Genomic DNA, 12,413 nt, shown 5'->3' on the forward strand with positions numbered 1-12,413 from the left:
GAATAGTTGCAACCAGAGTAACGTCCTAATAACATGCTTAAGCTAATAACTAACACTTAAAGGGCACCTAGGTTACCCCTTTTTTCAGATTTAATATAAGTCTTTTGCGTCTCTAGAATGTGTATATAAAGTTTCAGATCAAAATACCCATCAGATTTTTCATTATACCTTTTACAAGATGCTGTTTTATACTGATTTCCAGCAGGGGGTGGTTTTGTCGTACTGCGCCTTTAAGACGAGTTTTTCCCGCCCACTATTTCTACATGCCTCCTCCCTCAGCTGCGTCAGACAACAGACAGACTTAAAGGAAGAAGGTCTCACGTAGCGTTTGTAAGATACTACAGTAAGAACTAACCTTTACTAATCAGTATTGTGAAGTTGCATTGATGAGTCACACACAATATCGCGAGCGCACACACACACACACACACACACACACACACCGCAGATAACACACACACACACAGGCAGGCAGACAGACAGACAGAGCACGTTTAGCTTAGTTAAGGCTAACCTCAAGTACTGTGTGGATATCTGTTATGCTAATGTACAAAATAAACCTGATTTAACCTCCACAAACCGGGATTGAAGCGTCTTCTTTTATAATTGTTCTGACACGCGGCTGTGCTGATGAAGTAAAGCTGAAGTAAAACGCTGTAATTAATTACACACATACTCTGTTTTAAAACACTTTAAACATGTGAAACTTACTCTTAATCACATGTGATGATGATTGCTGATCCTAGCGAACAGAACAGAGCTTTTATTCCCGGTTGCTTTGCGTATGTCTGTCTGGTCTTGTTGACATATACACGCGACTACCGGAACATGTTAATGCGCGCAGCTGTCAATCAATTCGGTGGGCGGGGAGATCGCACACCTACGTAATGGTGCGATCGATTTGAAAACACCTCCAATTGGCCGACCCTTTTTTTTGTAGTTAAATTGAAAGAAAAGAACTGGGTGTGTTCATATCACCCCAGTATGACGGTCTATACACTATACCAACACACAGATCTGTCCAAACAGCTTGAAAAGTAGATTTTTTACCATAGGTGCCCTTTAACTATTATATTTACAGATCAGTTGTTCACCATCTAATAACACCAGTGAAACTTTGTAGAACAGCAAATGGATGGAACAAGTTCAAGCTACAGAAATTTAATGTGATATTTAAAATAAAAAATGTTTGTATCTTAACCTTTTTCCGATTATAGGCTTTTCTGTGTGCTGTGTTTTACCAAAGAAACTCCACAGATGAAATGTTGAACGTTGTGTTTAATGTATAGAAACACACACTGAGCCATCACATGGCAGTACAGCAGTATACAAGAATACAAACCCAAGTGCTAAACATGAAAACAAAATAAATAAAAATGTATTTTATTAAAGTTCTACAAAGTTTCACTGGTGTTATTAGATGGTGAACAACTGATCTGTAAAGTGTGAGTAAATATAATAGTTACGTGTTAGTTATTAGCTTAAGCATGTTATTGGGACGTTATTCTAAAGTTGCAACTATTCCTCATGTACTAACAGTTAATAAATGAAGAATAGCTGCAACTTTAGAATAACGTCCCAGTAACATATATACAACATTAACTGATACTTAACAAGTCTTTATCAAGTAATTTACTAACAGCTTGTTCATGATCTCTTAATAATTTATTAGGTATAGTTATAAATCATTAAAATAAAGTTAAGAAGTCATTTACAACTTAACTAACAGCTTGTAAGTTATCCATTGGTCATCTACAAGGCACAGTTATAAATAACAAACTATTAATTTTTATTTAACAAGTCATTTATAACTTGTTAACAAACAGTTTATTAATGCTCTATTAACTAGTTATAACGGATAGTTATTCTAAAGTGTTACCCAAAATGAATGACCACATTTTTTTTTATTGCAGACAAGTTTTATCATTTTTATTTTACATCCTGATTGTGATTTATTGATTGATTGATTGATTGATTGATTGATTGAAACAATCAAACACTTTTGGTAAAGTTCCCTATAAAAAAGTGTGCTAATTATATCTGTCCTAACAAGACCTCTCTGAAACCCCCTCTCCCCGAGGAAACACTACAGTATCATGCGATTGTTTCCGTGTCACACAGCGCGCTCTTCCTCCTGCGGCGCGTCTGAAACCCAAGAGCTGCAAATCAGGCTTGATTGAATCAGCTTTCGATAAGCGCCACGCAGCGCAGGCGTAAAAGACGCGGCCCGATGTTATTCGATTCTCTAATAGATCAGCAAATCCCGTTATGCCGCATCTTAGGGACTCGATGTCAGCGGGTGAAAGTGTGAGTGATGTGATATTTGCAGACAGTTATCAGTGAATAGCTGCTCTGATCGCACCGGGCTGGAGCTCTCACATTCACATCAAAATCAATCAGGGTTTCGGAGAGCTTCATCCATCAAGCCGCGCCATGATCAGACTTCTCATTACACTGTAAAAAGCATTTAGCTGACTTTACTTTAAAAATTGGAATAAACATTGCTTTAAAATGACTAAGTAAATCAAGTATGTGCATAATTATAAACATTTAATTAAAGTAAACCTAATAGCTCTAAGTTACAACAGAAATACTTCACATTTTTTTCAGTAACATCTACTAGTTGTTTTTAAGGCAATGGGTTTACTCACTTCTTAAGTAACTGCTTTTTACAGTGTATTAGCAGCATTAGCAGCCGTATATTGCTGATATATTTTGGCAACGGTTTAATAACATAAGATCAACATCAGGTTCATCTAAGATGTAGGGCCCTATCATACACCCGGCGCAGTGTGGCGCAAGGCGCGGCGCATTAGTCTTTTGGTAGTTTCAGCTTGGCGCAAGAGTCGTTTTGAGGCGTTGCGCTACACTGTTTAAATAGCAAATGCATTAGCGCTTATTTGTTCGCCCATAGGCGTTCTGGTCTAAAAAGGGAGGCGTTCTGAGGCGGACCGCTGGCGCGTTGCTATTTTGAGAAACTATAATAGATTTTTCATTAGACCAAAACTAACCCGGTCTAAACTCCGGCGCAGAGTTGCGCCTCGCTTACGCACTGCTTAATACGCACAAGAGAGCAATATGCAAATATCTTTACATATGAAAATATTTAAATATTAAGGATATATATAGAATATAATAAGAATAGATATAGGATATAAATTTAAATGATTAAAATATTACAAAACATTTTTTTTTTTCTAGCCTACATAAATATGAAAAACGTTCGAGGTTACTAAAGTAACCCTTCGTTCCCCGAGGAGGGGAACGGAAGCACTATAAGTGGATTTGATTTGTAAAATCCACGCATTGGGAGGTTCGGTTCAGAAGCTACTCGTCTGAAAGAGTATTGAACGGGCCAATTAAGAATGAATTGGCAGCGCAAGCCTGCGCAGGTGAGCGGCATAAGCAATCAACTGAGTATATAAGCTCACCTGGCGCCAGCAGACGCTATCCTTTTTAAGCTGAAGAGACTTTCAACAGCTAAGGGACAGTCATTATGGCGACGGAGTATAGTGCTTCCGTTCCCCTCCTCGGGGAACGAAGGGTTACTTTAGTAACCTCGAACGTTCCCCTTCGGGGGGAACTTCAGCACTATAAGTGGATTTGATTTGTAAAATCCACGCATTGGGAGCCCATTGAAAGCGCCATAATGACTGCACCTTACCAACACCCCCGATGAGGAGATAGTCAAGCAAGCGTGACGCACCCGCATCATGGGGGGCGCGGTCCTCCAACGTGTCCCTGGCCCTAATTTATCCTACTTCAACAGAAGTTTTACGGATTTAGATATATTTTTTGGGAAGTCGTGAGCATCTAGATAATTCTAGGAAATACGACAGTACGTTGGGAAGCGTGCAATCCCGATAGGGAGGACGCTGCGGAGGCCATCCGTTACCCGAGGGGGGATAGATGGCAGAATTTACATATGGACTAGCCCTAAAAAGGGGGAGTACGCATAGCAAAAGAGTGGTTAGCGGGGAGGGAAGACACGGGTCCGCCCAGGGGGGGGACTTAACCGTGGCGGAATAAGCATATGGGATCGCCTAGTGGGGATCACGCATAGCAGGCACCTATACCCAAAACGCGGGCTGACCAGCGGGCAGACCTACAACGTAGTGGGCCAGCAAGTGACTCCTCCGCTGAGTCAGTGCTGGGGGCCACGGAGGAATCTGCAGGGCTCACCTGACGGGGAACTTTACTGACAGATAAAAAGGCGCACGTATCTCCGTGTTAGGGAAAATGGCGCAGCAAGCGTGTTTCAACACCCTACCGAATTGTTTCCTCAATCACCAAGGGTTACCTAATACCCTTGAGGAAACCGGCTCCACTCGCAGATTGTAAAACCTTGCAAATGTGTTGGGTGTCACCCAGCCCGCAGCTCTACAGAAGTCTGTTAGAGGGGCGCCGCGTGCGCGCGCTGGAGAGGATACGAAACTCCGAGTGGAGTGCGCACGCGCTCTCGGGGGACGCGGCTCATCTCGGCTCTGATAGTGAAAGAAGGCATCCACAATCTAGTGGGAACTTATTTCGGTACGGCACTTCCCTGCTGCCGACCGCTATAACAGACGAAGAGCTGCTCAGATTATCTAAACTCTGAGTGCGGTCCGGATAATACGCAAAACGCGAACTGGACAATAAAGAAGGGCTGGGTCTGCCTCCTCCGAGGGCAGCGCTTGCAGGCTCACTACCTCGTATTAAAACGGAGTGGTAGGAACCTTGGGCACATATCGCGGGCGGGGTCTCAGGACGTGAGAGAAGCCAGCCCAATTACAGGCACGAGTCACTGACCGAAAAATGCCTCCGGGTCCCCGACCCTCTAATCGATATCAACGCGACCAGCAGAGCTGTCTTCAGGGACAGAAAGATACTGAGTCGAGGATCGAAGGGATCTGACGCGGCTTGTGTAGCGAGGGCGAGATCCTAAGAGGGCATGAGGGGGGGCGGGGTGGATTAATTCGCTTAACGCCCCTGAGGAACCGGATGATGAGGTTATGCGTTCCCACGGTGCTGCCAGCCACCGCGTTATGAGAGCGGAGATGGCAGCCACGTAACCTTGAGTGTGGAGGGCGACAGCCTGCTCTCCAGCTTCTCTCGGCGTAAAGAAAGCACAACGCTGATCTGGCAAATTACGGGGGTCTTCTCAGCGAGAGACACACCATTCAGTGAATAGACTCCACGTCAGGGCATAGGCGCGCTCGGGGAGGGGGCTCTAGCCCGAGTGACGGTATTAGCCACCGCAATCGGAGGTTACCTAAGTCTTCCTCGCGTCTAAAATCTCTTCAAAGATCGGCGAGGGTGCCAGGTGGTGCCCTGTCCCTGAGAGAGTAGGTGCTCTCTCGAAGGGACTGCCAGGGGAGGGCTATCGCGAGGGAGAGCTCTGACATCCAGGTCCGGTTGAGCCAGAGGGGCGCAACCAGCAACCTGTTCCTCGTCCTCTTCCTGACCTTGCACAGTAACTGCGCGAGCAGGCTCACTGGGGGAAACGCGTATTTGCGCGTGCACCGAGGCCAGCTGTAAGCCAGTGCATCCGTGCCGAGAGCACTCGGTCAGGGAAAGAACAACTAGCAATGAGCGATCTCGGGGGAAGCAACAGATCGATCTGGGCTTCCCCGAATCGCGCCCATATCAGCTGAACAGACTCGGGGTGGAGTCTCCATTCTCCAGGACGCAAGGCTGCCGTGAGAGCGCATCGGCTGCACGGTTGAGCTTACCTTAATATGAATGGTGTGCAGCGATTTCAGCCGCGGATGACTCCAGAGGAGCAGACGGCGGGCGAGCTGAGACATGCGGCGAGAGCGCATACCCCTTATACGGCTGATATACGCCACCGCCGCCGTACTGTCCGTCCTGACCAGCACGTGTTGCCGCTCCAGCACCGGAAAAAAAACGGTGGAGAGCGAGGAACACTGCCAACAGCTCCAGGCGATATGCCAATGCAACTGGGTACCTTTCCACAGGTCCGCAGCCGCATGCCCGCAACGCACAGCCCCCCAGCCCGTGTTGGAAGTGTCTGCTGAAACGACAACAAGACTGGACGCCTGTTCTAGAGACACCCAGGTCTGTAGGAACGAGGGGTCGCTCCAAGGGCTGAGGGCGCGGCGACACAGCGCAGTAACAGAGACTCGGTGTGCGCGCGCGTGCCATGCGCGTCTGGGGACTCGATCGTGAAGCCAGTGCTGAAGTGGTCTCATATAGAATAATCCGAGCGGCATGAAGCGGCTGCGGATGCCATATGCCCCAGGAGCCTCTGAAATAGTTTCAGTGGGACCACTATTTTACTGTCGAGCTCTCTCAGACAGTACAGCATCAGCTGAGCGCGCTCTCCGGAGAGGCGCGCTGCCATGGTGACCGAGTCCAGCTCCAGCCCGAGAGAAGAGATCCTCTGCACGGGGGCGAGTTTGCTCTTTTCTCGGTTGACCTGAAACCCCCACAGGTGGAAGTGCCAGAGCACTTTGTCTCTGTGCATAATCAACTGCTCTGAGAGAGGGCAAAAATCAGCCAGTCGTAAAGAAATTGAGTATGCAGATGCCCGCGAGCCGAAGGGGCGATGAGGCACCCTCCGCGGGCTTGGTGAGGACCCGCGGAGACAGAGAGAGCCCGAAGGGGAGGGCTTTGTATTGCCAAGCTCGACCTTCAAACGCAAACCGCAGAAACTGTCGGTGGCGAGGAAGAGTGGAGACATGGAAATACGCGTCCATCAGGTCTAATGCTGCAGACCAACCCAGAGGACGAACGCACCGGAGGATGCGCTTCTGCGTGAGCATTCTGAACGGCAGCTTGTGCAGGCATCGGTTCAAAACGCGCAGATCTAGGATTGGCCGTGACCCACCGCTCTTTTGGGCACGATGAAGCGTGGGCTGTAAAACCCACTCTCCATCTCGGCTGGAGGGAGCGGCTCGATTGCATCCTTCGCCAGGAGGACAGCAATCTCCTCTCGCAAGACAGGGGCGGACAGGGGGCTGACCCTGGTGAATACACACCCGTGACTTGGGGGGCCGTTTCGCGAACTGAATCGCATAGCCGAGTCTGATTGTGCGTATGAGCCACCGCGAAGAGCTGGCCCGCGCTAACCAGGCAGGCAGAGCTCTCGCTAATGGACTCATCGCTACAATCGCTGACGTACCAGCAGTGGGGCAGCGCGGAGTGGGTGTGCTGATCCGGGAAGCTCGCGGGTCCCACGGAAAAGCTGGAGGTGAGATATTTGCTCTCACTCCAAACCCGAGCTCCGGAGGGGAGGCTCGAGGGGTGGGAGAAAGGAGACCGTCCTCCCAGCGCTCGTGAGCCACTGGCGAAACGCACCGAATCTGCAAGCTAGAAAGCATAGCGTCCCAGACTGGCAGATTTCGGGCTGTCACATCTGGGGAAGTGAAAAGTGCCCTTTCATAATGTTTTCATGGCAGTAAAAAGTGCCGTTGGAAATGGGGCCCCGCCCTCCAGCGGGGAAAGAGCAAGTTCCCTCTTCTCCAGATGGCCTGTCCCAGGGGCGCTTCGCGGTCCGTTGCCGGACTTAGCGGCGTTCTGGGCAGGGGGGCTGCCTGCTTCCGAGGTGCCCGACGCGCTCGCTTCGCCTGAGGCGTGTGCGGGGGCGGAGCAGCTCTCGTAGGCGGGCGCCTTCGGCGAGGAGCAGGTATGAATGGCACGGCGGGCGGAGCGGGCTACGGACCGCCGATAAGACATCACCCACCAACTGCTCTCTCACCGCCTTGAATTCCTGGGTGAATTCACAGACAGTGTCGCCGAACCTGGCTGGGGATATGGGGAAGTCAAGAAAGCGGACTTTGTCGACTTTGCGCATATCAGCCAGGGGTGGCGCTCCTGGACCACTAATGTGGACATCGTCCTCCCCAACGCACACGCAGCGGACTCAGTAGTCCGAAGAGCTAAGTCGGCGGCGGTGCGAAGCTCGTAAGCCTGGGTTGGACCCACCCTCGTGCAGCTCGGCCAGCGCCTGCGCTTGGTAGCGCTAGTAGGTGGCTATCGCATGCAAGGCGGAAGCAGCCTGGCCCGCAGCTATGTAAGCTCTAGCTCCAAGGGAGGTAGATAACTTACAGGCTTTGGATGGGAGACGAGGCGGATCCCGCCAAGAAGAGGCGCCGCGCGGATTTACCGCCATCGCGCACTCAACCTGAGGAATCGCCACATACCCCCTGGCTGTTTCACCGTCAAGAGTGGTTAGGGTGGAGGAACACGCAGCACGAGCAGAAAAAAGTGCTTTACAAGACCGCGTGAGCCTACTGTGCACCTCCGGGAAGAAGGGAACGCCCCTCTAGTCGGTCCGGCCGCGGAGCTGGGGGATAAACCATCTCCAACCCACGGCCGAAGCAGCCCGGGAAAGCACGGCTAACATGTCCGTTTCAGGATCCGTAGTGACAGCGCTCACCAGCCCGAAGGGGGCGAGCGGGTCTGGATCATCATCGGACAATGAAAGCCCACCCTCCGATGCCGCGGTGGACATCTGGTCTCCGGTGTCATCGGGCGTAAGGGCTACCATCTGTTAGACGGATCGATTCCCCCGCCCGAAGCTTGGATGGAGCGCTTAGAGGAGCGGGAGGTCCGCGGGCCCGTGGGCGACGGATTATCTCTCGCTGAAACCCTCAGATCTGCCCGAGTGCCCGCTGCAGAGCAGGGGACAACTGGGGTGGTTCACCCTTTTGCAAAGGCTAACCGCGATCTTGCGCAACAGTCATGGCATCGCAATGACGACATGAACTGCCCGCGAGCAGCGCATTAACATGCTGGACCCCCAGACATGTAACGCAGTGCCCGCGCCCATCATCCGAGGACAGGAAACCACCGCATCCAGAAACGCACAGTCGGAGCGCCGTCCTGATAAGGACGTGCTGCACGACTGTGTTGCTCTTTCTGTGAAGTTTGCAACTTTATACGCACCGCTCTGGAGGACCGGACCCAAAGAACGCCAGGCAAGGGAGAAACCCAGCTCGACCGTCTGCCACTGCGTGTACACACTCTGGACCGGGAGAATGCTCTCGTTCGCTCAGAATCGCTGGTCACAGCAGGAGGAACCCTCATCGACTCGATCAGAAAGTCTCTGAAGCGAAAAGGATAGCGTCTGCTGGCGCCAGGTGAGCTTATATACTCAGTTGATTGCTTATGCCGCTCACCTGCGCAGGCTTGCGCTGCCAATTCATTCTTAATTGGCCCGTTCAATACTCTTTCAGACGAGTAGCTTCTGAACCGAACCTCCCAATGCGTGGATTTTACAAATCAAATCCACTTATAGTGCTGAAGTTCCCCCCGAAGGGGAACCACTGCTTTTATGTCTTCTTCATCTCGGGAGGCTTTTTCAGTTCATTCATAACAATTTGCTTTTGTATAATGTTATTATTATTAGCAGTATTATTTATTATATCCATATTTATATTTGTTTTATTAAAAACAAGCTTAGATTTGTCCACCTGTCAGGTTTTAGACCATATGGGGCACAGCATGTGTTTTAGAATATAACACAGGTTTTTGAGCTCACTTTGTTAATATTGTTCATTTATTCGTTTGCTGGAAATTAGAACTGAATTTAGAAATAGTTTTGAAACAAATATTTGCGCTTAAAAAAACAAAATTAATTATTTATAGGCTAATTGATGTCTGTGCGTAAAGGTTTCCCTATCCAAGAGCGAAAGTGAAAGTGATCCATTATCTCTCATTCTCGCGCAGTAGATGCTCTGTTTAACAGTTTTCTGTTAAAAAACTGTTACTGTTAACTTGTTGCTAGTGAAATGCTCATGTTTTCCACTTAAACTTACTTTGCGTCCTGTAAATAGCGAATGCGCTCTTGGCGCGACGCAGCTGGCTCTTAAAGGGAATGGGAGATGAGACTCTAATTGGTTTATTCTCAAAACACAACTATAACTCATTAAGAAAATAAACTCAACACTTTTAGACCATGCGCCACGGCGCAAAGCAGGTTTTCCCGTCCTTAAATTAGCAAAAACGCTTTCTGACACGCCCTGATAGAGCCCGAAATTTCGTATAATACAGTGCTTGAAAAAAAGATTGGGTGTTGAATAAAAGAATAACAATTACTTATTTAGGCCCCTATCATACACCCGGCGCAATAAGGAGCAAGACGTGTTTTGTGCGATTTGTTGCTGTTTTCAGATCAGTGCAACTGTATTTTTCATGTTTTGTCCCACATTGTTTCATTAGCAAGTCCATTTGTGGACTCATGGGTGTTCTGATCTAAAATGGTGATGTGTTAAGGCTCAATGTTGGCGCTTTGTTATTTTGAGGAACTGAAATAGGCCGCACCATTGACCAACTAAAAGCAAGTCTAAAGTCCAGCACAGAGTGCCTTAGTTATGATCTTACACAATACTGAACTCACACATGCATAAATCTCTTTACAGATGAAAACAATTAAAGGATTATAATGTTACATAACTTTTCATTTCAACATGACTATAAACCCACTGCCTCCATGCCTTCTTCATATTGCTGTTTTCATTGTATTCATGACAATTGCATTCTTGTATAGCTGTTATTATTATCAGTATTATTTATCATGTGCATATTTTTGTTTGTTTTAATTAAAACAAGTTAGGATTTGTCCACCTGTGGGGTTTTGGAGACGTATGCGTCACTAAAAAAGGTCAGAGGAATAGGAATTAAGTTGAGTGACCACACTTCATTATTATTGTTCATTCATTTATTCATTAATTTTCTTTTCAACTTAATTATATATATATATATATATATATATATATATATATATATATATATATATATATATATGTATATATATATTTATTTATTTATTTATTTTATATATATATATATATATATATATATATATATATATATATATATATTAATAGTTTAATAGTTTACACTATTAGTTTAACAGGTCATCAAAAACAAGTCAGAGACGCATCTGTATCTTGATAGAATTTATCATTTACACAGAAAAAAGTAAAAAAAAAAGATGTTTTCTTTTAAAATAATGTGCTAAACATGTATGCTAATAATGCTAACACAAACACTGGAACGCTATTCTTTGATCAACACGATTATGGGCAAAATATAATTTTTTTTTAATTACGTTGCTAAACGTGTATGCTTATAATGCTTACACAAACACTGGAATGCTAATTGTGTAAATGAAATGTAATCATTTACACAGAAAAAGTACAGAAAAAGTTGTTTTGTTTTTTGAAGATGCTAAACTTTTATGCTAAAATGCTAACATAGACACTGGAACGCTAGGATGAACACGATTCTTAGTAATATAAAATCCGTTTTAAAGCTCCAAACTTTCACAATTTAGTAGTTTTAACTAATTTGAGTTTAATAGGTCATCAAAAACAATTCAGAGGCGCATCTAAAGCTTGATAGAATTTATCATTTACACAGAAAAAAAAGGCCAAAAAAAATATGTTTTCTCTTTAAAATAAGGTGCTAAACATAACACAAACACTGGAACGCTATTCTTTGATCAACACGATTGAGGACAAAATATATATATATTTTTTAATTATGGTGCTAAACGTGTATGCTTATAATGCTTACACAAACACTGGAATGCTAATTGTGTAAATGAAATTTAATCATTTACACAAAAAAAGTAGGCCTACAGAAAAAGTTGTTTCGTTTTTTGAAAATGCTAAACTTTTATGCTAAAATGCTAACATAAACACTGGAACGCTAGGATGAACACGATTCTTGGTGATATAAAGTCTGCTGTAAAGCTTCAAACGTTCTCAATTTAGTTTTAACTAATGTGAGTTTAATAGGTTATAATTATCATTTACACAGTAATAAAAAGATGTTTTGTTTTAAAACAAAGGTGCTAAACCTTTATGCCAGGGTTTTTCAAAGTCTAAGACAGTGGGCCTCCCTTTTGACACAACTTATCCATTGGCGCCCCCCTCCTCCCAAACACGCACGCACGCACACACACACACACACACACAGACAGATGTCAGACTGTTAACTCACTTTTATCATCATTTGCATGAAAGTGCAATTATTTACAGAGTAATAACAAGTATTTTAATATAACGTTTTTAAAACTAGGATGATGGTTCAATATGAATAGAACAGATCCAAGAACTGTCCATCCCAGTCAAAACAGTCGAAGTTTAGCAGGTCTCATGCTGTCATATATCTTGACAAACCACACATAAAGGTCAAGGTTCATCAGCTGGTCCTGTCCACGTAAATCCTAAACTTAAATACTGATCATCATATCGTCGTCTTTTGGGTTTAAGCCCTTAACTTGAAGGCTTTGAATCGGGGGGTGTCAGAAACCGATCCATTGTATTAGCAGGCATATACTTGTATGTACCTGTAAACAGAAGCGAATTCACAGCTATGGCCTTCTGGGTAAAAAGGGTTTTCTTATTTTTGACGTATTATTTTTTTTAGCTTTGTTTAATTAAAACGTTTTAATATAATAA

The sequence above is a fragment of the Danio rerio genome, chromosome 22 (assembly GCF_052040795.2).
Source record: "Danio rerio strain M-AB ecotype USA chromosome 22, GRCz13ab, whole genome shotgun sequence".
Classification (NCBI taxonomy): Eukaryota; Metazoa; Chordata; class Actinopteri; order Cypriniformes; family Danionidae; genus Danio; species Danio rerio.